Raw genomic sequence first — 27,125 nt, 5'->3', positions numbered from 1 at the left:
TGACAGTGGAACGTTAGTTTGGAAATCCAAACATACAGCAAATCACACAACTGTAATTTCAAACCGATTTGGTATTCGTTGATTTTTTATCTGTCAATAAAATTATTATGGGAATGTAGGCACAGCGTGTGATAAAACTTACTGTACTACCTCATTTCGTCAAAAACATCACGTACAAACTGAACAATAAATCGGAAATTCCTTGAAACTTACTGTTACAGGACACGAGGCTAGTTAAAGATTTGAATTTGGAAACCAAATATCCGAAGTTATGAGAAAGCGCAATGGATAGCGTGCTGGGTTCAGATCGTAGCCCCACCATCCAGATATATATTCGATTATCCGTTCTCCTCTGTCCGCTACTCTGGTTTCTGTTTTCTCTTAAGCTATTCAGGAGAATCCTGGGATGATTCCCTAGAAATGAAAGTGGCCGACACGCTTTGTGCCCCATCAGTAACGACCATGTAGCAGATAGAACTTAAAACACTAATCGTTATTTTTACTTCATCGAACTTAGTATGGTTGTGTACAGGTCTCAATTTTCAAAATTTTTGTTTCTGAACTTTTTTAGTATGTTGCGCCCGTTTGATAGAATCACTAAAGCTATCATACTCTAATTGAAGAATTGTACACAACATAAAAATTAAGTAATTTTTGTAGGCTTATCAGCGTGTTTAGAGATTTTTTTCCGTTTTAGAGAGAAAATGTTTTATAACACATCTTATTTCAATTAATCGAATGTCTTTAATTTAACAGTAAAGTGTCTAAGACTTGTAAATTAGATATGATAGTTTTGTTTGAGTATTTTTTTTTAGAAAAAACATTTCCTTGTTTTGGCGTCGTATGTTTGGGCATATTATTCCTCGGTCGGCCGATATACTTTGAACATAAACTTTCGTGATAGATGGGTTGCAAGAGAAGGATGAGCCACTACATTTTTTTCACAGGTACACTATATACATCAACAGTGTTTGCAACACGATATGAGATGACAGTGCACATGTGGAAAGCATGTCGATGCCTCGACACGACAGAGGTAGATGGTGGCTCCCAAACGACGCACACAAGTTTCCCCTAAAACAAAATGAAAACCGTTTTGTACATGTGTTCCAGTGCTTCGACAATAATGAAATGTTCCCTTCTGTAATAACTCCAAACAATTCTTTTTTTCAATTTAATAATAGTGACAGTTTTGTTCGTTATGTGGTAAAGGATTACGATTATCTGAAACAGGACGTGTAAGAAAAGCTTTTCTGCCCTAGTAAGATTTTTATTACTTTCCTTAAGCGCTGCTCCATTCTTCCGAGCCAAGAAGATTCTGTTCGTGATATTATGGGAATGCAGTCTCGAGACACGAAAAAAATTAATTATATACTTAAAAAGCACGTCTCTGCAACCATTAAAGGCCCGAATACATTCTGCCACTATAATTCTGCCAATACCACAGTATGCACTTAATCGTAAGCGCGAGCACAAACGCATTTCCGTATTCAATTAAAACTGCATCTGTTTTGATAGAAGTAATCTGACTGCGTGGTACCTAAAAGGGCACCGCCCGTTTTGAACAGAATACGAAGGCAAAACGAAGGAAATATACTGAGTAGATATCCAGTCTACCCCACTGCGCAAATAAAGTGACTCGTTGGTGAGGCCTTGGGGTACCACTGTAATTGGCATCGTACCAGGCTGAGCCCTACCACTTCTCGGAACGGCAGTTTCGTAAGCAGCATTAGCGTTAACGTGCGCTCGCCACACACTGACATGGTGCGCGCTTCCCGAGATCCGCAGCTGATGACGTGCTCGCTACCTGTCACAGGACCCCTTACCTCAGCGTTCTACACTAGGGGCTGTCAGCCGAAGCAGGAGAAACCAGTTTCTTTAATGGCGACTTATCGTTTTGTAACACTGGCGCGTAACTTGTGCCAAGTTCTTTACATTGACAGAGACAGCCTGAAGTGCTTGCTTCTGCGCAATGCCAGAGGTCACCGTTGCACAACCTCGCCAGACTGTCGTAGTGTGTGCTGCAGATCACCCACACGTCAGCATTTTTAGGGAGCGTTGCCTGATAAATACGAAGGTTATGACATTGGTGTACTTTGTCATCATATACAAGCACTATCGAAATGGATTACTAGAGAGTGGGTCCTCATCAGAAGGGAAGAAATCAGAAAAATTTTGGAAGTGGAAAGGAATAGAAGCTATTAAGAGGAAGTGGTTACCATGAAGTGGGCATGTAGAATGAGTGGATAATAGATGCCAACGTCTTCCAGAGCGAGAAAGGAAACGAGGCCGACCACTCGCAAGAACATGGATGACAGATGTCAAGGGTGCCATCAAATCTAGGAATCTATTAGAAGTCGACTGGAAAGACGTAAACTATGGGTGACTGAGAAGCGCTAAGGGTGTAAAAGATAACTATTTACAGAGTGCCACTGTGGAGAGGAAGCACGCGTGGCCTTTCAGTCTCAGACAGGCTCCTAAGACAGTGCTCATGCTCATCGCGCCAGACTGGGACCTTGATTATTTAGGTCCCTTAGTTCTTGCACGTACAAACTGTAACACTGATGTAAGTGTAAGATTTACTTCAAAATATTATAAATTTTAACAGCATTAATCCATCAACTTAATTGTTTTGTTTGTGTGGCGTTCTTACCACGAAACTACTGTGCTTACATCGAACTGTATACGTCATTTGTTTTTGTATCACGTTTACAACCTCCTTTTTTCTTTCGTTACCCTCATGGGAAACTTCAGTTTCATACCATTACACACTGAAGAGCCAAGGAAACTGGTACACCTGCGTAATACCGTGTAGGGCCAACGCGAGCTTGCAGAAGTTCCCCAACAAGACGTGTCTTGGACTTGACTAATGTCTCAAGTAGTGCTGAGGAGAAATGACACAATGAATCCTGCATGGCCGCCCACAAATCCGTAATTAGAGTACCAGGGGTGGAGATCTCTTCTGAACAATATGTTACACCCATCTAACATATGCTCAATAATGTTCATGTCTGGGGAGTTTGGTGGCCAATGAAAGTGTCTAAACTCGTAAGTGTGTTCCTGGATCCACTCTGTAGCAATTCGGACATGTGGGGTGTTCCAGTGTCCTGCCGGACTTGTCCATGCCCGTCAGAATGCACAATGGAAATGAATGGATGCAGGTGATCAGACAGGATGCATACGTGCCTGCCACGTGTCAGAGTCGTATCTAGAAGTATCAGGGGTCAAATATCACTCCAACTGCACACGCTCCTCACCATTACAGAGCCTCCACCAGCTTGACCAGTCCCCTGCTGACATGCAGGACCCATGGATTCATGGGACTGTCTCCATACCCGTACACGTCCATCCGATCGATACAATTTGAAACGAGACTAGTTCGATCAGACAACAGGTTTCCAGTCGTCAACAGTCCAGTTTTGGTGTTGACGGGCCCAGGCGAGGCGTAAAGCTTTGTGTCGTGCAGTCATCAAGGGTACACGAGTGGGCTTTTGGCTCCAAAAGCTCAAATTGATAATGGTTCGCACGCTGACACTTGTTGATAGCACAGCATTGAAATCTGCAGTAATTTGCGGAAGATTTGGACTTCTGTCACGTTGAACGATGGTCTTCAGTCGTCGTTGGTTCCATTCTTGCAGGATCTTTTTCCGGCCGCAGCGTGCTGGAGATCTGATGTTTTATCTCATTCACGATATTCACGGCACATTTGTGAAATGGTCGTACCGGAAAATCCTCACTTCATCGCTATTTCTGAGATGCTGTGTCCCATCGCTCGTGCACCGACTGTAACACCACGTTCAGACTCACTTAAATCTTGATAACCTGCCATTGTAGCAGCAGTAACAGATCTGACAACTGCCCAGGCACTTTTTGTCTTATATAGGCGTTGCCGACCTCAGCGCCGTATTTTGCCTGTTTACATATCTCTGTACTTGAATACGCTTGTCTATACCAGTTACTTTGGTGCTTCATTGTGTAAAGATAAGTTGTAATTTAACGTTTTTACGAGAAACTTCGAAACGTTCTTGGACGATTTACTTCAAATTTTTACACGATACTCTAATAAAAGTTCACAAAGACGTAATTACATATTTTTTATACATATGTGTTGTGTCGGCTGCTTTGGGAGTCAACACCGACACAAACAGGGAAACAGAGAGGAAATTATGGTCGGTGGCAGAAATCCAAAATAATCTGTACATAACAGTTTCTAATTAATGTAATTCCCTACTTCTAAGAAGAAAAGAATCATAACTTCACTTCTTGCTATGCAGTGCCTTCCTGTGCTTGCTGTGCTTCCTACTTGCAATGACTTTTATCCACTATTGCTACTCGCAGAACGCAGGCTAAGTATTGTCTTCTCATTAGTCGGTACTGATGCTAACCGAACTGGGGCCCAACCAGCGATGGTTGGCTGTTTGTCAGTGTCGACAGGGGACGCTGAACTCTGTCTTGCTAGAAGTGTGGCACTGCCCGCTTTCTCCATTGCCGAGCGAGTCAGCGGCTCCTAGATCCCGCTTTGCGGTCGGTTTGCAGTCCTTGCTCTATACCAGATTAAAACTATCAGAAATACTGTCACTGAAGCTACTATCCTCACAGATCTAGCAGCTGGAGTTATCTCTGCTGTACCGTTTATATTAACGATACAAACCGATTTACCCACTCATTTTAAGTGACTTCATTTCCCAATAAAGGTTTTGTTTACAGCAACATTAAGCAAGACTCAGGGTCAGAGAGAGAGAGAGAGGGGTAGAGAAGGTGGAAAAAGAAGGAGAGTGGGAGAAAATAAAGCGAGGGAGGGACGGTTAGGAGATGAACGGAAAGGGGGTTGAGAAGGAAATGATGTCGAGGGAGGGGGGGGGAGGGAGGTGGAGAAGAAGATGGACAGAGAGAGGGGAGAGAAGGAGATTAGGACATATATACAATTCCCCTACATATTCAGCAATTACGAAGCATTGCCTATTTATCATACCGAAACAGCCGACTATGCCATTGCCGTAAGATAGCGAGAAGATATTGAAAATCTCGCGCTGTATACGTGTGCTGTTCTTAGGTGGCATTTGTAGATCAGTTTCAAGTTATTTTTTGGATTCGACGACAGAAAATATCCCGTATCAAATTTTTGGTCTCACCTTCCTCTATATCAGTGTTTTACGTCGTAGACAATCATACAGGACGACTATAAATGGGTCTTTGGTTTTCAAAGCTCTATATTTTCCAAAGTATTGGATGTGCAAATATGACTGATGATGAATAGAGCTGAAAACTCATGAAGCTTGGATTTTGCACTCTGTAAATATTCTATGAGTGCCCCTCTGTACACACGACACACGTCCAAGTGGCAGTCAAGTTCGTTCCATACCTTATGTGTCAACATCCTGCCAGTGGTCATCACAGCAGCACTGATGCGTTCTCTGAGCTGTCTGTGCTCTTGTAGTGGGGGTAAATAAACACAGACCTTACTGTGCCGTACCCACGAAAGTCACAAGGCGTTAGATTAGGCGAGTTGGAGGCCAAGGGGGAAAGACACGTCATGCAGCGATAGTTTAAGAAGTGACGGACATCGATGGTCCAATCAGGGGGTGCCCCGTCTTGTTTCAAGATTAAATTCCCGGAATCAGCAGTTAGTTGTGCAACCAAGCACAATTGCACGTAAGAGGTACCGTCACAGTTTTCCCACAGAAGAAAAACGGCTCACAACTTCGTCACTTCACCGAAAATATTAATCTTCCGCGAAATTCGTTCGTGCGCTACAATTTCATGAAGATTTTCAGCACCCTTCGCATTCATATTGTGACGGTTAATTTTTCCAGATTCATGGAAGGTTGTTTCGTCCGTGAATATCAGTTTGGAGGCGAAATGTTCACCCTGTAGTGACTTCTGCATTATGATACAAATTGAAGCGCCGGCCACAATCTCCCAGTTTTAATAGTTGTACGACGGTACGGTTTGAAATGTAAAAATTGTCGCAAAATCTCCGACGCAGTTTGCTGCGGTATTCCTAGTTCATGGCTTGTACAGACCTGTACTTTTCTGTTTACAGAGACAACCAGTGTTCCGAAATTCTCGTTACCAACAACCAATGCTCTGTTTACATGGCCGTTCTGTTGCATATTACCTTCTGAATGGACGCTCCACTGTTATAACGGATAAAAATCTCGCATATTCCAACATACAAAAGCTCTTTCCTTGGTTTGTCACCTTTTTGATATCCTGCACTCCTAACGCCACCTGGTGGGCACATTGCAACTCGGTCAATTTATGATTCTATTCATGTATGAGTCATATTTGTTTATGCAATGCTTTGGAAAATCTAGAACTCTGAAAAATGAATGAATCCTTTATTATAGCCCTGCATATAGTACCTACGCGAGTTATCTTTTCATTGATGAATCTGAAGTACATTTAAGTACCTGTCCTGCTGCTCAGGGGAAAATAGGCGTTAATGGATCGCTTCTGCCACTTGTGCGTGGAGGTACTACCAAATTTAAAAATATATGACTTGTTGCACCTATAATTATTAGCCAACAAATGACGTATATAGCGATGTGATGTTGTTCAGTACACCGTCCTCAATCAACAATATCTGCATTTATACTCATTACCTACTGTATCGGTTTCGATTCCCGGCGGGGTCAGAGATTTTCTCTGCCTCGTGATGACTGGGTGTTGTGTGATGTCCTTAGGTTAGTTAGGTTTAAGTAGTTCTAAGTTCTAGGGGACTGATGACCATAGATGTTAAGTCCCATAGTGCTCAGAGCCATTTGAACCTACTGTATTTTTTTTTTTTTTAGTGCTATGTCTAATTCCACATTAACTACTGATAATAACTACAAGTACAGTAATGCATGTGATTTTAAGAAAATTGTCGCTAATGTTTCAGTGATCTATGCAATGGTGTTTTGTACCAGTTTACTTATCAATCTTGCAAAATATGGTGTCAATTACAATTGGTTTTGTCTTCTGAGTTATAAAGATTGCCCGACTCCATTACGCTCAGCATTAGTAATCGATACTGGAACAGTGGTGGAGAGTTCACAGCTCTTTTTTTTTTTTAAAAAAAAATATTTCACGGTACTTACTCGTCGAGAGGTGTGAGTCTACTTAAACCATGCCCAACAACAATGAATTTGCGCAGCATTGTTCCTGATAAACGTCTCCAACGTTAGTTTGTTGTGATGATAAGGGCTTCATACACTGTAATTATTTCAACTCGTGTTCGTGATTTGGGCCTCTTAGTAATTGTATCATCGTGAATGTTTGATAAAAATAAAGCAATATGCAACATATCCTGTAGATTTTTACTCTTCATCTTTGGGACTACGTTACATTGTTTCATGATTTCATTAATGTTCTACTGCTTACTAATTATTCACGTGTCATTGCATTATTGTGTTTCCAATTGTTTCTCAATGTTGGTCCTTTCCCTCCACGAATATTAAATTAGTCTTTCTCACGTCGAGTAAATGTCCTAGATTCTGATCCCTCATAGCGGCAGCAAACAGTTTTAGATTGAAGTTTTTTGTTCGATCGAAACGGTGTCTTCATCGTACAAAGCTCTTTCATTTACACCTATTGTCTCAGTTACTTTTATCTCTCTTAAATTATTTTTATTACGTGCTTCACGATTTATAACATTTCTTTCCCTTTGAACCTACTCTCAAATTTAACAGTCGCTTTTCCACTAACTTAAGGAGAAATGTTAGGCTCTGTTATTCTTAGAAGGGAAATCATAATGACTCTTCTCTGTTTGCTTTTTGACCTAAAAGTTGCTTGTTTCTCACTAAACTTTACTTACGCTCGCCTTCAGCAACCTGCCTGTAGGCGAAAAGATTTCCCACGATCAGTTTCGTCGGGGAGAATCAAAATTTCTTTTTAATGAGAAGGCTTTTTTAATTGTAAATTATGCATTAAGCGTTTAGTGATACAACAGAGAAGATGGAATCCATAAGAGTGTAACATGAGTGGCCATCTAAAAGCACTCTGCACGTATTCACACAGTCAGACTTACGTAAGAGTGCCACTGTGATCTTGAAGAGTAAAACATATCGATCATCGAAGAAGAAAATGTCGTGCAACACGCCAGCTGGAACTGAAACTTCAATCCTATATGTCTGAATCTAATTTTATTAATGGCGTCCCCCTTGGTGTAACTGCAAACACAGTGGATACATTTCCCACTCTGCTCTTTTTCTCCACAAGAACCATATTTCTTACCGTCTCTATTATTATATTCGAAATGATTTTTGGTGAACTAGTCTCGTATTAAATGTTCACAGGGCCTCACAAAAGTAAACAAAAACATGTAAAATCATGATGCACATACGATTTTGAGTGATCGAGATGCGTTTCACTTGATCACATCCTGGGTGATGAGGAAACACAGGTTTCTTACGATAATGTAGAGTGTAAAGGAAAAATCAAGCATTTGTGTCTTTTATACGGTATCCACCAAAACTGAAAAGATTTTAGGTGGCCGGCCGGAGTGCCCGAGCGGCTCTAGGCACTACAGTCTGGAACCGCGCGACCGCTACGGTCGCAGGTTCGAATCCTGCCTCGGGCATGGATGTGTGTGATGTCCTTAGGTTAGTTAGGTTTAAGTAGTTCTAAGTTCTAGGGGACTGATGACCTCAGATGTTAAGTCCCATAGCGCTCAGAGTCATTTGAACAAGTACGAACGAAACATCGTGGTAGTGTGCTTTGCGATTAAAAAATTCTTCTTAACAACCTTAAAAGTCAATAAGAGCAGCAGAATATTTGGTACAAACGGACAAATGCCTATCACAATCGACTACTTGGGCAACTGCGATACGGAAGTACAGCTTTACGGCAATACAGTCCACACGCCGGCGCCCACGCTGTCCAGACGCCTGAAAATGGTGGTGGGAAATTTACCCATCCCTTATTGAATCCTTAAGGTGAACCCCAGTGATTCGACTGATCGTACATCTTAAAGGACTCCTTTTCGAATTTTCTGAAAACAGTGAAGTGTCTTAAGAATGACCGTCGATATGACATAATATGATCAAAGAGAGTAGATGTGAAGTTCTCTTGATATGTTTTAGATAAGCATCTTTTAGTCATCATTAATGTTATTTATCTGTCAGTCCTTTTACACTAAAGCTCCAAGGAAACTGGTATAGGCACGCGTATTCAAATACAGAGATATGTAAAGAGGCAGAATACGGCGCTGCGGTCAGCAACGCCTATGTAAAACAACAAGTGTCTTTGCGTAGTTGTTAAATCGGTTACTGCTTCTAAAATGACAGGTTATCAAAATTAAAGTGAGTTTGAGTTTGAACGTGGTGCTATAGTCGACGCCGGAGCGATGGGACACAGCATTTCCGAGGTAGCGATGAAGTGGGGATTTTCCCGTACGAACATTTCACGAATGTACCGTGAATATAAGGAATACGGTAAAACATCAATCATCCTGCAAGATCGAGACCAACGACGAGTGAAGAGAATCGTTTAATGTAACAGAAGTGCAACCCTTCCGCATGTTGCTGCAGATTTTAATGCTGCGCCATCAAAAAATGTCAGCGTGCGAACCATTCAGTAAAACGTCATCGATATGGGCTTTCTGAGACGATGGCCCACTGGTGTACCCTTTATGACTGCACAACACAAAGCTTTACGCCTCGCCTGGGCCCGTCAACACAACATTGGACTGTGATGACTGGAAACATGTTGCCTGGTCGGACGACACTTGTTTCAAATTGTGTCGAGCGGATGGATATGCACGGATATGGAAACAACCTCGTGAATCCAAGGACCATGCATGTCAGCAGGGGACTTCTCAAGCTGGTGGAGGCTCTTCTGTAATGATGTGGGGCGTGATATGGGACCTCTGATACGTCTAGATGCGACTCAGTCAGGTGAGAAGTTCGTAAGCATCCTGTCTGATCACTTGCAGCCATTTATGTCCATCGTGCTTTTAGATGGACAATGCGACACCCCACACATCCAGAATTGCTCCAGGAACACCCTTCTGAGTTTAAACACTTCCCCTGGCCACCAGAGTACCCAGATATGAACATTATTGAGCATATTTGCTGTTCAGACGTGATCTCCACACCCTCGTACTCTTACGGATTTATGGGCAGACCTACAGGATTCTTGGTGTCATTTCATTGTGTCAGTTTCCTCCAGCACTACTTCAGACATTAGTCGAGTTCATGCCACGTCGTGTTGCGGCACTTCTGCGTCCTCGCGGGGGCCCTACTCGATGTTAAGCAGCTGCATTAGTTTGTTTGGCTCTTCAGTGTAATATTAATGATTTTAATATCTTATCGTACCACGCTGACAAGCTCTCGTTCCTTCCACAGTTGAACCAGCTCAAGAATTCAAGTACCTAGGTTTCATACTGACTAATAAAGGTGAAGTTGTGAAGAAGTATATCACCAATCGCATGTTCTTTAGCCTGAACAATTTATTAACGATACTGTAGTAACCACAACCAACAGCGGGAACGCCTTGGGCTGCGGATCGGAGCCGCCAGGCGGGAAAGCCGCCGGCGGTGGAGCACGCACCACCGGGTAAACACAGGACGAGTCGGACGACAGACCAACGACAACTGACGACAACCGACCACGACCGACTAAGAGCGACACAACGAGGAAGAGATAAACAACGGAGGCTTGTGGAAACCACAACACCAAACACCAAAACCAAACGTAAATCCACTCGGAACCAGAGCCAGGCAAATGTCAACAACGAGCAACGACCAGAACGCAGTACCGCCGAGATAGAAACGAAATCCAGAGCGAGTGCTAGACTGGCTGGACTAGGGCAGAGCGGGTCCCTATATACGAAACCGGAGGGAGCGGCTACTGGCCGCTGTCTGCACGTGGCTTAGTGGTGACGCCCTCGCTGTGCGAGAGCCGCTGCGCGGAATAGCCACCTCGGAGGCGGAGCTCTCTATGGGCTGACCACGTCCATTTGTTCTGGCGCGTGTTCGACTTCCGCGGCGGAAGGTACTAGATCCCCCCCCCCGAAATTGGTGCATAGGGGCGGAAATGCCCCGGACGATGCCGAGGCGGGCGGAACGAGGGCACGGGTTGTGAGACGTCCGGAGGGACCACAGGGGAGGGGAGGGCAGACTGTCTGCGGCATCCATCAAGGTGTCACCAGAGGGCAGGGGTTCAGTGGGCGTCTCTATACCCCGGCGAGGCGGAAGGGGTGTCTGCAGAGCCGGCGAGGAGATGGAGGTTGAAGGGAAGGGCTCCACCTCGAGGGACGTGTCCGCACCAGGAAGTAGGGAAGGCGGTGGGGGAGGAAGCGAGGCAGGGGCCCGAGGTCGAAGTTGGTTATGGTGGCGACGCTCGAGCCCTCTGTGTGTCTGTACGGTCGTCACTCGCCGCCCATGAGCCGCTGTCACCGTAGCGGGTGTCCATGCAGGTGTGCTGCCATAGGAGCGGGCCCACATGGCCATGCCCAGGACGTAGCGCCGGGAGGGGCGAGAGCAGGGCCCAGAAGGGGATGGTGTCAGCAGGTGGAGGAGGGCCCGAGGTAGTCGCCCGTGAAGGTGTTCGGCAGGACTACGACCGGCCACCGGTGTAGTGCGGTAGGTGCTTAGAAACTAGGTGAGGGCCGAGGTGGTGGCCGACGGCTCCACTGATTTCATCAGCTGCTGTTGCAAGTGCGGACCGGGCGTTCCGCCGCGCCATTGGATGAAGGATGGAAGGGGGGAGAACGAATGTGTTTGATACCATTAGCAGAGCAGAAGGTCTGGAACAAGGACGCCGGGAATTGGAGCATGTTATCTGTGACCAACGTCTGAGGAAGGCCTTCAATGGCCAACACCTGGGCCAAGGCAGTGGGGGTGGCGTCAGTGGTGGTGGACGCCATGCGAACCACATATGGGTATTTGGAATAGGCATCAATGATGAGGAGCCACATGGAGCCTAAGAAGGGGCCTGCAAAATCGAGATGGATCCTGTCCCAGGGTTGGCTGGGTGTTGGCCAGGGCGCGAAAGATTGTGGAGGACTAGCCTGATGACGCGCACACACTGTGCAACCACGGACCAGGTGCTCAATGTCTCCATTGATCCCTGGCCAGTAGACATGTCGTCGAGGCAACGCCTTCATGCGAGACATCCCCCAGTGTCCGCGGTGTAATAAGTGCAGAACGCAGTGGCATAAGTCCAAAGGGATGACCACCCGATGGAAGTCGGAGTCCGTGGAGAACAGGAGGACGTCTTCCATCACCGAAGGTCTGTGTGAGACGTGACGCCACGGGCTGAAGTCAGTTTTCAAACGTCGGGTAAGGTAGGGAGGCCAACCATGGGTCACATAGCGGAGGACTTGCCGCAGAATGGGGTCCCTGCGCGTGGAAGGAGCGATTTGCGTGGCTGTCAGAGTAAATCCATCGAGAGTCTCCCGGCGGGCAGAGTCGATATGAAGCACAGGACTTCCTGCTGGTGGAACTCAGGATCGGATCCTGCTGGGAGACGTGACAAGGCATCTGCATTAGTGTGTTGACTGGTGGGCTTATAGCGGATGGTGTAAGTGTAATTACGCAAGAACAACGCCCAGCGCTGAAGACGCTGAGCCGTCTGTTCTGGGAGGTGCGAATGGGGTCCGCAAAGCGACACTAAGGGCTTGTGATCCGTGAGGAGGGTGGACTGCACCCCGAACGGGTAAATGTGAAATTTCTGAACTGCAAAAATAATGGCAAGAGCCTCCTTTTCGATCTGGGAGTAATTCCTTTGCGCAGGGGTTAACGTCTTGGATGCATATGCCACAGGTTGTTCCGACCCATCCTCATCCCTGTGTGCCAGGACTGCCCCAATCCCGTACGCTGAGGCATCGGCCGCCACCACCAAGGGACGATCCGGAGAGAAAGGCGTAAGGCAAGGGGCAGATTTCAGCATCGTCTTCAGGCGGGTGATAGCCTGATCGCAGGCAGAAGTCCACGTGCAAGGTACCCCTTTGCGACGCAGGCGATTTAGGGGATGCGCGACGTGGGCGGCTTGGGGTAAGAACATTAAGTAATAATTGACTTTCCCCAAAAATACCTGGAGTTCGGATAAGTTTTGTGGACGGGGAAGGGCATCGATGGCTGCGACATTGCGGTCCGAAGGGCGAATACCATCTTTACTGAGCCAATGTCCTAAGTACTCCACTTCCGGTTGAAAAATACCGCACTTCTCCAGTCGACAACGTAAACCCGCAGCCTGCAGGGCGTGAAATAAGGTACTGAGGTTGCCCAGATGTTCCTGGCGCGTGCGCCCCGTGACTAAGATATCATCGAGGTCATTGACACAAGCCGGTATTGGTTGCGTAAGTTGCTCGAGATACCGCTGGAAAATCGCAGGGGCGGAGGAAATGCCAAACGGAAGACGCTTGTATTTATAGAGACCGAAAGGCGTGTTGATGACGACGATGGCCTGCGATTCCTCATCCAACGGCAATTGATGATAGGCTTCTGCCAGATCAATCGTAGGAAAGTACTCGCCACCTGCCAGGTTAGCGAGAAGGTCTTCCTGTCGAGGAATGGGATAAGTTTCGACCAAAGACTGAGAATTGACCGTAGCCCCAAAATCCCCACAAAGACGAAGTGATCCTTTGAGTTTCCTGATGACCACTAAGGCGTTGCCCAGGCACTCGATTGTACTGGCTCGATAACCCCCGCAGCCTGGAGCCGATCGAGTTCCTGCTTGACAGCCGCACGCAAAGCTACCGGGATAGGCCGAGCCCGACAAAAACGAGGCCTTGCGTTCGGCAGTAAAGTTATGTGTGCCTGGAAATCAGAGGCGCAGCCCAGGTCCGCCGAAAACAGGGAGGAAAAGGACGCGCACAGGTCATCTAGGTCCTGAAATGGAACCGTAGTCGAAACGAACTGCACTTCGTCTAGAATGGAAAAGCCAAACGGGTGGTCCGCCACAAATAGAGTAAGGGGCCTGGGAACGTTTTTGTAGATGGCCATGACAGAAAACTGCCCACGGAGAGGGATGGAACCGTCGCCGTAGGCGACCAACCTCCGAGAAGGTGGGGACAATTCTGGAGACCCGAGACGAGCATACGTCGTCAGATTGACCAAAGAAACTGTGGCCCCCGTATCGACCTGGAAGCGGACCTCCTCGTTAAAGATGCGTAGGGTAATAACTTTTGAGCCAATGTGTCGGTCCGAGGGGCGACTGCGTGTAAAGCATGGACGGCCTCCTGTTGGCCCGCAGGGGCGGGACGGGGGCGGGTCGAGCGGCTACGACAGACAGATCGAAGGTGGCCCTCACAGAGCGATGGGGACAGTCAGCTCGAGAGTGGGCCGAGAAGCACTGGGGGCACGACGGGAGGGGGCCTCGCGGCCGACGGCGAGGGGCGACCGGCGGTTCGGACCCCATAGGGACGTCAGACAGCGAGGAATCTCGACGGCGGTGCCATCGACGGCGCCCCGTCGACGGCGATAAGGAGTGGAGCGGGAAGTGGACTCGGCCGCTGCCACCTGGTATCTGCAGTAGATATCTCCTCTGTTGTGACTGCCATCGCTTTCTGTTGTGTTTCTGTAATGTGTTCGCCGGCCGGAGTGGCCGTGCGGTTCTAGGCGCTACAGTCTGAAACCGAGCGACCGCTACGGTCGCAGGTTCGAATCCTGCCTCGGGCATGGATGTGTGTGATGTCCTTAGGTTAGTTAGGTTTAAGTAGGTCTAAGTTCTAGGCGACTGATGATCTCAGAAGTTATCCCATGGTGCTCAGAGCCATTTGAACCATTTGTAATGTGTTCCATTATATTTTTCCATTAGAGTGCTGTTTTTCCTCCTTTCGTATTCTGGCTATTTGTTTTGTTTTTCTGCTGCAGGCCTTAAAGACAATAATTGGTGGTGGTGGTGATTGGTTTTTATGTTAGAACCACCTCTTTGCAACTAAATAAACCTAGTATTTATTTTACAATATTCGTTTCTCTTCTAGTTAGTAGGACGTGACTAGTTGCTGTACACCCTCGTATTGTTTTCAGTGTGTGGTCTTGCTGAACTGCCTGTACTGCTTGTAGCTCCAAACACCATTTTCATCGCAAGACACATTTACAGCCTTTGATGACACCAAAATGAAAAGAAGAAAAATGCTCTTGGCAAATCATATTGTCTCTATCCAGTTGCAAACATGCTGCCGAAGCCTAAAAATCATTAAAATAATATTTACTCATTTGCCCTTTAAGTTGGAGTCGCACATCGCAGTTTTGGCTTTAGAGCCCGTGCTAAAACGAATTTTTAAAATGATGTCAGTGATTCGTAAGGTCTGCTTTCGGTATCTTTCCCGATTACTCTCCTCCCTGGTAAGGAAGTTCTGGGCGTCATGCCCAGCAGTGACGAGCCACTGCATAACGCTAACTGCGGCGTACGTCGCCCATTGATTGCAGCGAAGGGCATAATTGGCGCGTGAGCTATTGTTAGGCGGCCATTTAGAGCACGTTTAGCAGCGAGGCAGTGAGTCGGTGCCGGCGCGGCCGGGCTGTCTCAGGGTGAGGCAGTGTGTATCGGGCAGCCGGCATGGCCAAGTGGAGCACCAGCAGCGCAGCGGCATGCGGCGTGGCCAGCTGCAAGACTAGCGACCGCGCGGGCTCCGGCCTCAAGCAGCAGCTGCAGCGTGCGGCGACACGGGCGCTGCTGCCGCCGGTAAGTGTGATGTGCAGTGTGTGCGGGACAGTCAAGCGGGGGAAACATACAACGCGCCGATCAGAAGGCAATGGGAACGTCTAAAGTGTCCGTGGATGTGAGAGGGTGTACTTTTTACAGAACGGAGACACCGTGCTGCAGCGTTTCAGATACCATGAACGGCCGTAGCTTTCGTAACGCGTATCGCTACCGGCACTGAAAACAAGCAATATACAAGGTGAACCAGAACTGGCGCCCTCCGACAACACTGACTGATCCCTTTTGTACTAACGGTACAAAAATCTAACAAAATTTCGTCCAATGTACATTTTTGGTAGAAAATAGATGTAGAAGAAAGGCTATTTAGTATCACTGTATTCACATGTACCTTCAGTCGGTGTTGCATACCGGTGCTGAGCAGGTGGCGCAGAGAGTAGAGTTTCGTGTCAGAATATCCCAGTTCGACTCAAAAACTCTGTTTTCATTGTTTTCCATCTAGCTGAATACCTCGAGTTACCAATATACTATTTATCCCAAGCTTCTATTTAATCCATCTCCTTCCCCCTATCTCCGTTTTCTCCCCTCCCCCACCTCTCTGCATGTCTTTCTGTCTCTCTCTCACTCACTCTCTCTCTCTCTCTCTCTCTCTCTCTCTCTCTCTCTCTCTCTCTTCTCCCCCTTCCTCCCTCCATTTCTCCCTCCCCCCTCTCTTTCCATTTCCCTCTCTCTCTCCATTCCCCCCCCCCCTCTCTCTCTCTCTCTCTCCTCCATTCCCGTCGCTGTGTGTCCATCTCCTTCTCCCTCCTCCTCTCTTTACGTTATCTTGCTCACCCCAGTAGGAGGCTTGTGGTTCTTACCCCGACAGTATTCTTTGCAGACTGTAACTAATTTTTGTACCAAATTTGGTTGAAATCGTTCCAGGCGTTTACGATACGCATTTTACGCGTGACATTGCCTGCGTACCCGCATGTCAGATATATTTGACACATATTTAACATATTTAATACGCATTTGTAAATATATTTCACCTGCATCTCTAGCGAAATTCACACGTATTTGTAAATATATTTCAGCCGGCCGGAGTGGACGAGCGGTTCTAGGCGCTACAGTCTGGAAACGCGCGACCGCTACGGTCGCAAGTTCGAATCCTGCCTCGGGCATGGATGTGTGTGATGTCGTTAGGTTAGTTAGGTTTAAGTAGTTCTAAGTTCTAGGGGACTGATGACCTCAGAAGTTTAGCCCCATAGTGCTCAGAGCCATTCGAACCATTTTGTAAATATATTTCACCTCTACCTCTAACGAAAGTCACCCTGCAGTTTCATTTGCACGCAGCTTAATGTTTATGAAGTCGTGTCTCGTGAACTACGTGCTGTACAATAATTCCGCACCTACATCCACTGGTATGTGTGGCTACTGTCTGCGAAAAGTGTTGTGGATACAGATAGCAGTAAAGATGAAGTCATGATTCATGCGGCAGTTTTACTGCATGGACGGCGAAAATGTAGTTGGCGATAGACTTTTTCCTTCAAACATTTTGTCGGGGGTCGTCAACGGAAAATGTTTCGTAAAGGTTTGAAATTATGTGTAAAGTTAATGGCAAGTCACTTCATGCCCTCATTCTCAAATACTGGACCGAGCGAGGTGGCGCAGTGGTTAGCACACTGGACTCGCATTCGGGAGGACGACGGTTCAATCCCGTCTCCGGCCATCCTGATTTAGGTTTTCCGTGATTTCCCTAAATCGCTTCAGGCAAATGCCGGGATGGTTCCTTTGAAAGGGCACGGCCGATTTCCTTCCCCATCCTTCCCTCACCCGAGCTTGCGCTCCGTCTCTAATGACCTCGTTGTCGACGGGACGTTAAACACTAATCTCCTCCTCCTCCTCAAATACAGGTGTTGGTGCGTCGTGCGCTACGCTGCTTTTCCAGCCCCAACCCCGTCATCCCTTCAACAGGTTCGTGGTTCTGACCTGCATAGCGATGATTTCCAGACAGTGAGTGATATCTGTACCAAGTTTCGTTAAAATCGGCTCAGTCGCATTTGTGAATACTGTGTGCAAAATGTGTCGCAAATACGGAATACTGTTAAAGAAGTAATAAATTAAAACATCATGCTTAATACTGCAGTTCTACTACATGGACAGCGAAAATGCAGTAAGCGATTAACTTCTATCCTTTCAACATTTTGTCTCGTCGTTACCTCACGTAAGGATTTCATGCGATTTCTGTCGTCAACGGAGCTCATTACTGAGCAATTAAATAAGCGTTAAGCCTGGTTAAGCCAGACACGCTAGGTTGCGAAACTCGTTTCTTGAAATCAACGTTGTGAAAACAGTTTCGCCCGTGGCTTTCTCATAGCGACATCAGTGTACATCTCACTCTCGACATTTTGTGAGTGCCGGAACATCATTGTCCTATCAGAAACGACAACTGGACACTTCTATTAGTAGTGGCGGAGTTCATGCGTGCCTGGAAAGGAAAAAACATGTTTATATTCGTGATTAAATAAAGAGAAGACATTTCTGGTGTTCAGTGAGTTTGTTAAAAGTAACTGCAATGGAAGGCTCCAGCAGCTACTGCATCCACCTGGGATGCAAGGAGAATTATCTTCGGAACTGAATCGGTATTTCAAATAGCGTTTATTTCGACAAGTGGGGAACATCATTCGTCTCTACAGTGTCAGTGTCGCGATCCAAACTCCACAGTTGGCCAACGACTTCCAGATCTTTGTGATGCCACCTACCTCGAAAATTTCTTTTGTCCGACTCACACACATCAAAATTTTTCACGTAGTACATATTAAATTTTGTATTTTCGCAATGAATTCCGCATTCTGCTTCTTGAGGAACTTCCATATGCATGCAGTTGCGCTTGTATTGAAGCTGGAAAATTCGTCGGTATCTTCAGGACGACTTCACATATTTTGCTGTCTTTATTAATCTTATGTAAGTCTCCAAGCTTTCGTGGCTGTTGTAACTGAAGTTTAGGCCGCGTCATATTTCTTCTATTCAATCGATGTTTCGACCTCGCTTCCCCTGTTAGGATTTTCTTCAGGTTATTTTGGTGTCCACGGCTGACTGAACACTGCCCGAGACCGGTTCTCCTATAAAGGGAGGTTTACACGCGCTTATGTTGAAGCAAAGGAATGGAAGTAATCAGAATGCCACATTCTATCCTTCGAACTGAATGGACCAAACAGTATATCGCCAGGGATGCCTGCCTGTGAATTAATACTGAATCTCGTTTAGAAAGAGTTACACGAGGTCGTTGGACAGAAACTGATTTTTCCCACACTTACGCTGGAGAAGAGTTATTGGTTAAAATTCTTTCCTCTGGTATTCTTGGATAGAGCAAGAGGGAAGGGGGAAAGTTTATCAAAAATATTTTTGTCCGCAGGAGTGGCTTGTTGGACGCTGTTTGTATTTCCCACACTCCGTGGCTGCGGGTTCACTTTCTTGGCGGCGGGAAACCACGAAGCCGTAAGCCTGAAGCCGTCCTCTCTGCTGAAGTTACATTCGTTCTTAGGATTTTTAGTCCCGTTTCAGGATTTTCTCCTATAAATGTTGGTTTCCTTAGCAGCATACGTACGCTGTTGAAATCAATGTCGCAGCCACATTTTCCTGATGTTCCGCTACCGCAGATTCCACACTTCGTTTTAGACGCATGTGGCATTCGTGCTTCTTCATATATTCTTCAAGAGTTCTTTCCGATTCACCTATATATACACTGCCGCAGCCGCACGGCAAAACATCAACCACAGCCTGGTAATTTAAAGTTTGTGCCATCAGCTACGGTCCCTATGAAAACCAAATAGCGACCACCAACATTTCAACATTTCTTCCACAACAACGAATCGAACAACCAACAGCTACTTGGGCCCAAAGAAAGCGTAGTTCCATAGGGGTTTCGCCTAGAGAAGCATAGGTAACGGTAGTCGTTGAGATGACTAGCTGAAACCAAAACCTTGATAGGCGCTGGATATCGAGAACAGTCAAAGCAAATCCACAAGCAATACTGGTTTTAGTGACATCAGATTCTGAGGCAGAATTCTTCGTCGTCTTTGGGTTCCTCCCGCTCTGATGTTTCTCATGATTCATGTCAATCGCTTTAGGTGAATTGCTGTCTGTTTCTTCAACAGAAAAACGGCTGTTTCCTTTGATCCAAGCCTCTAAAGGACGATTGTGTCGACTAAATGTAATACTCCACCCAGCCATCGTTACTAATATATTCATCAACAATGACAGCATGTAAGGCTACGACGTATACCATGCACTATATACACTACAAACAGAGCCAACGGGCTCACTGTTTGTTATTGCCTCTCGGTTTGCTGCGGACTTGCACGATGGTGCTCAAGCACCTTCCTGTCGAGGTCTCAGTTTGCAGTCTTCGCTGTCTGCAGAGTCTTTGCAAGGTTCAAAAATGGTTCAAATGGCTTTGAGCACTATGGGACTCAACTGCTGAGGTCATTAGTGCCCTAGAACTTAGAACTAGTTAAACCTAACTAACCTAAGGACATCACAAACATCCATACCCGAGGCAGGATTCGAACCTGCGACCGTAGCGGTCTTGCGGTTCCAGACTGCAGCGCCTTTAACCGCACGGCCACTTCGGCCGGCTCCTTGCAAGGTATTCGCAGCGTATCGATCTCAGGACGCAAGTCCCCACTACTCTCTGGAGGCAGTCTCCAGGAAAAGATATCTGTTGGACCACGCATCGTTGCGCTTTTACTACTGTAGGGTCCCGTTAATCCAACCCTCGGGTTTAAGTCTGTCAGCTACTGTAAGCTACAAAGTGATTTGGCTTACTGCTAATAACATCTCTACAACTTGTAATAAATGTAAAGCGATAAGAAGATGAGGCCGATACTGGGAGAAAGTGGAGGATCATTATGTTGCCGCTGCAAACCCCCTGTATTTATAAGTATTTATAAAAGAGCTGGTGGAAGGAAAGAGAGAACAGATTCAAGACGTCTCTCTCTTTCTCTCTGACTACCCACTTCCAAAGGGTATGTGCCGGAGAAGAAAGCAATCCTGTAGAAATGTCGAAGGAAGGACTGACGCCAGCCGCAATCGACATCGAAATAATTCGACGATGAAAGTTGAAAATTCTGTATAGTATATGTAGGAATTTCAAGCGCAGTCGTATCTCTCTCTAGATACTGCGCAGGTTGTCCTAGGTCCAAGTAAACCTTTAGAGGTCAGCATGTAATGAAGTGAGTTAGGAACTGTGACATAACTTTTCTCCCTTCTTCGCAGTTTAGTTGGCAGGTACAACCGTTTCCTGATCGCTCTCCTCCCACTTGAGTCAGAATGTGAGACAAAAAAAGTAAATTAAGAAAAAACAGTGTACTTTATTTTAAATACACTAAGACAAAAAAGCCGACGAACCACGAAGAAATTTTCCGAATGAGACGGAAACTGGTAGAACGTATGTATACGTACAACCAACAAATGATTACAATTTCAGAAAATTTCCATGATTTATGCAAGAGAAATAGCTTCACAAATTGAGCAAGTCAATAACACGTTGATCCACCTTTGGCTCTTGTGAAAGCAGTTTTTCAGCTTGACATTGATTGACAGAGTTGTTGAATGTCCTCCTGAAGGATAACGTACCAGATTCTGTCCAATTGGAGCGTTAGATCGTCAAATTCCCAAGCTGATTGGAGAGCCCGGTCCATAACGCTCCAGACGCTCACAACTGTGGAGAGATACTGCAGTCTTTCTGGCCGAGTCAGGGTTTGGCAAGCATGGAGAAAAGTCGAATCTCACGCCGTGTGAGAGCGGGCATTAGCTAGCTATACAGGGTGACCGGGCCAAATATCTCACGAAATAAGTATCAAACGAAAAAACTACAAAGAACGAAACTCCTCTAGCTTGAAAGGGGGAAACCAGATGGCGCTATGGTTGGCTCGCTAGATGGCGCTGCCATAGGTCAAACGGATATCAACAGCGTTTTTTTTTTTTAAATAGGAACCCCCATTTTTATTACATATTCGTGTAGTACGTAAAGAAATATGAATGTTTTAGTTGGACCACATTTTCGCTTTGTGATGGATGGCGCTGTAATAGCCACAAACGTATAAGTACGTGGTATCACGTAATATTCCGTCAGTGCGGACAGTATTTGCTTCACGATACATTACTCGCGTTAAAATGGACCGTTCACCAGTTGCGGAAAAGGTCGATATCGTGTTGATGTATGGCTATTGTGATCAAAATGCCGAACGGGCGTGTGCTATGTATGCTGCTCGGTATCCTGGAAGACATCATCCAAGTGTCCGGACCGTTCGCCAGATAGTTACGTTATTTAAGGAAACAGGAAGTGTTCAACCACATGTGAAACGTCAACCATGAGCTACAACAAATGATAATTCCCAAGTAGATGTTTTAACTGCTGTCGCGGCTAATCCGCATATCAGTAGCAGGCAAATTACGCGAGAATCGGGAATCTCAAAAACGTGGGCGTTGAGAATGCTACATCAACATCGATTGCACCCGTCCAATATTTCTATGCACCAGGAATTGCATGGCGACAACTTTGAACGTCGTGTACAGTTCTGCCACTGGGCACAAGAGAAATTACGGGACGATGACAGATTTTTTGCACGCGTTCTATTTAGCGACGAAGCGTCATTCACCAACAGCGGTAACGTAAACCGGCATAATATGCACTATTGGACAACGGAAAATCCAAGATGGCTGCGACAAGTGGAACATCAACGACCTTGGCGGGTTAATGTATGGTGCGGCATTATGGGAGGAAGGATAATTGGCCCCCATTTTATCGATGGTAATCTAAATGGTGCAGTGTGTGCTGATTTTCGACGTAATCTTCTAACTATGTTACTACAAGATGTTTCACTGCATGACAGAATGGCGATGTACTTCCAACATGATGGATGTCCGGCACATAGCTCGCGTGCGGTTGAAGCGGTATTGAATAGCATATTTCATGACAGGTGGATTGGTCGTCGAAGCATATTTCGCCGGCTCTGACGTCCCCGGATTTCTTTCTGTGGGGAAAGTTGAAGGATATTTGCTGTCGTGATCCACCGACAACGCCTGACAACATGCGTCAGCGCATTGCAAATGCAACTGCGAACATTACGGAAGGCGAACTACTTGCTTTTGAGAGGAATGTCGTTACACGTATTGCCAAATGCATTGAGGTTGACGGACTTAATTTTGAGCATATATTGCATTAATGTGATATTTACAGGTAATCACGCTGTAACAGCATTCGTTCTCAGAAACGATTAGTTCACAAAGGTACATGTATCACGTTGGAACAACCGAAATTAAATGTTCAAACGTACCTACGTTCTGTATTTTAATTTAGAAAACCAACTTGTTACAAACTGTTCGTCTAAAATTGTGAGCCATATGTTTGTGACTATTACAGCGACATCTATCACAAAGCGAAAAAAAGCGTTCCAACTAAAACATTCATATTTCTTTACGTACTACACGAATATGTAATAAAAAATGGGGGTTCCTATTTTCTAAAAAACGCAGCTGATATCCGTTTGACCTATGGCAGCGCCATCTGGCGGGCCAACCATAGCGCCATCTGGTTTCCCCCTTCACGCTAGGCAAGTTTCGTTCCTTGTAGTTTATTCATTTGACGCTTATTTCGTGAGATATTTGGCCCGGTCACGATCAATGGGCCACCCTGTATTGCAAGCCCAGGATGGCTCGCCATGAAGGGCAACAAAACGGGGCTTAGAATATCGTCGACGAATGACAACGAAATGGGTGCTGCTAAGAAAAGAAATCCTCACTCTATGTTGACAGGCCGTATGGCGGGCAACAGTCAGGTTGTTATTCCACCGTTGTCCGCGGCGAGGCGTCTCCAGACACGCCTTCGATCTGGAATCTCATAGACTGGAGTAGGACTGTCTTCAGTGATGAGTCCCGTTTCGAACTGAACCCCTATTACCAGCGAGGATGCGTCTGGAGACGCTGTGAACGAGTGTGGGGTACTAGCCTGATTGTAGCCCGCCATATGGCACAACAACTGGGAGTGATGATCTGGGGTCCATTTCAAAGCAGGACCCCTTTGATTGTCATCCGCGGTACTCTTACAGCGCGCAACGGTACATCGACCATATTCCACGCCATGTTTTGTTGTGTTTCGTGGCACGCCATCCTGAGATTAAGGAAGATAATGCTAGCCCGCACACCTCTTCTCTTTCTGGTTGTCAATCTCTTTCTTGGCCAGCAACGTCGCCAGATCACTCCCCAACTGAGAACGTTTGGAGCATTATGGGCTGGACCCTCCAACCAGCTCGGGATTTCGAAGATCTAATGCTTCAATTGGACATAATTGTCTCGGAGGAGGACATTCAGCTATACTGTCAGTAAATGCCAAGCCGAATAGGTGCTTGCATAATGGCCGGGTGGCGACCAACATGTTATTATATTACTCCATTTGTGAAGCTCTTTCTCTTAAATAAATCATACAGTTTTCCTGAAAATTGAAATAATTTGTTTTCATTTATACATTACTGGCCATTAAAATTGCTGCACCAAGAACAAATGCAAATGATAAACGGGCATTCATTGGACAAATGTATTGTACTAGAACTGACATGTGATTCCATTTTCACGCAATTTGGGTGCATAGATCCTGAGAAATCAGCACCCTGAACAACCACCTCTGGCCGTAATAACGGCCTTGATACGCCTGGGCATTGAGTCAAACAGAGCTTGGATGATGTGTACAGGTACAGCTGCCCATACAGCTTCAACACGATACCACAGTTCATCTAGAGTAGTGACTGGCGTATTGTGATGAGCAATTTGCGCGGCCACCATTGACCAGACGTTTTCAATTGGTGAGAGATCTGGAGAATGTGCTGGCCAGGGCAGCAGTCGAACATTCACTGTATCCAGAAAGGCCCGTACAGGCCCTGCAACAAAGGGTCGTGCATTATTTTGCTGAAATGTAGGGTTTCGCAGGGATCGAATGAAGGGTAGAGCCACGGGTCGTAACACATCTGAAATGTAACGTCCACTGTTCAAAGTGCTGTCAATGCAAACAAGAGGTGACCGAGACGTGTAACCAATGGCACCTCATACCATCACGCCGGGTGATACGCCAGTATGGCGGTGACAAATACACGCTTCCAATGTGCGTTCACCGCGATGTCGCCAAACACGGATGCGACCATCATGATGCTGTAAACAGAAACCTGGATTCATCCGAAAAAATGACGTTTTGCCATTCGTGCACCCAGGTTCGTCGTTGAGTACACCATTGCAAGCGCTCCTATCTGTAATGCAGCGTCAAGGGTAACAGCAGCTATGGTCCACGAGCTGATAGTCCATGCTGCTGCAAACTTCGTCGAACTGTTCGTGCAGATGGTTGTTGTCTTGCAAACGTCCCCATCTGTTGACTCAGCGATCGAGACGTGGCTGCACGATCCGTTACAGCCATGCGGATAAGCTGCCTGTCATCAGGACTGCTAGTGATACGAGGCCGTTGGGATCCAGCACGGAGTTCCGTATTACTCTCCTGAACCCCCCGATTCCATATTCTGCTAACAGTCATTGGATCTCGACCAACACGAGCAGCAGTGTCGCGATACGATAAACCGCAATCGCGATAGGCTACAATCCGACCTTTATCAAAGTCGGAAACGTGATGGTACGCATTTCTGCTCCTTACGCGAGGCATCACAACAACGCTTCACCAGGCAACGCCGGTCAACTGCTGTTTCTGTATGAGAAATCGGTTGTAAACTTTCCTCATGTTAGCATGTTGTATGTGTCGCCACCGGCGCCAACCTTTTGTGAATGCTCTGAAAAGCTAATCATTTGCATATCACAGCATCTTCTTCCTGCCTGTTTAATTTCACGTATGTAGCACGCCATCTTCGTGGTGTAGCAATTTTAATGGGCAGTAGTGTAGTATTTATAGTTTCCTCTGAGAAGGCTGTCGGAGCAGTGGATGCCAGGAGCAGATGTTTCGATGGAAATTGAAAGACTGTGTATGACTCTGGACAGATATGTGTTTGTAATCGCTGCGAATCTTGGATTTCAATACTGTTTGCAAAGAGTATCAGTAAATTTAACCATTTCAGAATCTGTTACATATAACTTTTCCGTGGTCTTTAACTTCGCGCTTTACGTATATGTAGACGCACTGCATACAACACGGTGTGCTAGCTGAAGTTCATTGAATGATGGGCATATTTTTACATCAGAGTGATCCCCAGGCCAACTACGTTTATTTTAACATAGGGAACAAATTGAATGATCGATTTCACTGATTTTTTTGCGTTTTTTACCTCTTTTCGCCGGCCGGTGTGGTCGGGCGTTTCTAGGCGCTTCAGTCTGGAACCGCGTGACCGCTACGGTCGCAGCTCGAATCCTGCGTCGGGCATGGATGTGTGTGATGTCCTTAGGTTAGTTAGGTTTAAGCAGTTCTAAGTTCTAGGGGACTGATGACCTCCGATGTTAAGTCCCATAGTGCTCAGATCCGTAACCTCTTTTCGTTTTTTTCCTTGTTTGCGCCAGGTGCCCCGGATCCTCTGCGGCCAGGGACAATGCCCTGGTTGCCCCAGTTGTGTTCTCTTCCTGTCTGAGCTGTTTAACGTTTCGTTCAAGGCTGCTCTTCTCTAGACAAACACCTTCAAAATGGATTTTCTAACACCTAAATTTTTATTTGAAATTAACAGATGTATTTTTTCATAAACGTTCTCCTTGTTTTTGCAAATAGGCATTTAATATCCGCCTCCTTCTACCATCTTCAGTGTTTTTGCTCTCCTAGCAAGACTCCTCTAGTAATATAGTGTAATTATTCTCGTCGTGCTTTTCTAACGCCAAAATGTTAGCAACAAGTTACTGATCGGATTATATTTCCATTGAGCCAAAAGGAGGTCACAGCATCTGCTGTAACCTTATTTCGCTGGACGTAAGTGATCCGTATGAGTCCTAAAGCATTGTCAATTTCTGTACTAAGGAACGGAATCACTGGTACATCGATAAGTAGGCATAAACATTTATTTATAGATGTAGGAGACATAGACCGTAGGTCCTATAACGGTACTTTGCGGGCAGGCGTGTCAATTAGCATCATATTAATTAAAATCGGGGATAAATAGACTTTATTTTGGAAGAATTAAAAGGGGAAAGTAATACGAAACTTTGATACTGCACAGTATTACTAAGAAGCAATATAATGAAAGGTAATAAAAAGATAAGTAGCAAAGGCCAAGCGGGACAGAAAGGTATAGGGGCGCCTTTGTTTTTTAATACATACAAAATAACATGTAACACATTATTGAGCTCTCTCTACCTTCAGTTATCGCGATCGGGCTAATTGATGAAAAAGTGGTACGCGACTGCGATATTCGTTAAGGAGATTATTTAAAGACTCTTCAAGCAACGTTTAAAATACATTACGTGTGACGAAGTGATCAGAGACGTTTATTGTCGGGTGAAGTGAAAATAATTCGAACTTTGTGTTAGCTGCGAAAAATACTCTTGGGAAACTATTATGGTTGTGGAACCCAAGAAAGTTGT

The sequence above is a fragment of the Schistocerca piceifrons genome, chromosome 7 (assembly GCF_021461385.2).
Source record: "Schistocerca piceifrons isolate TAMUIC-IGC-003096 chromosome 7, iqSchPice1.1, whole genome shotgun sequence".
Taxonomy (NCBI): domain Eukaryota; kingdom Metazoa; phylum Arthropoda; class Insecta; order Orthoptera; family Acrididae; genus Schistocerca; species Schistocerca piceifrons.
This window is presented reverse-complemented; position numbering follows the sequence as displayed.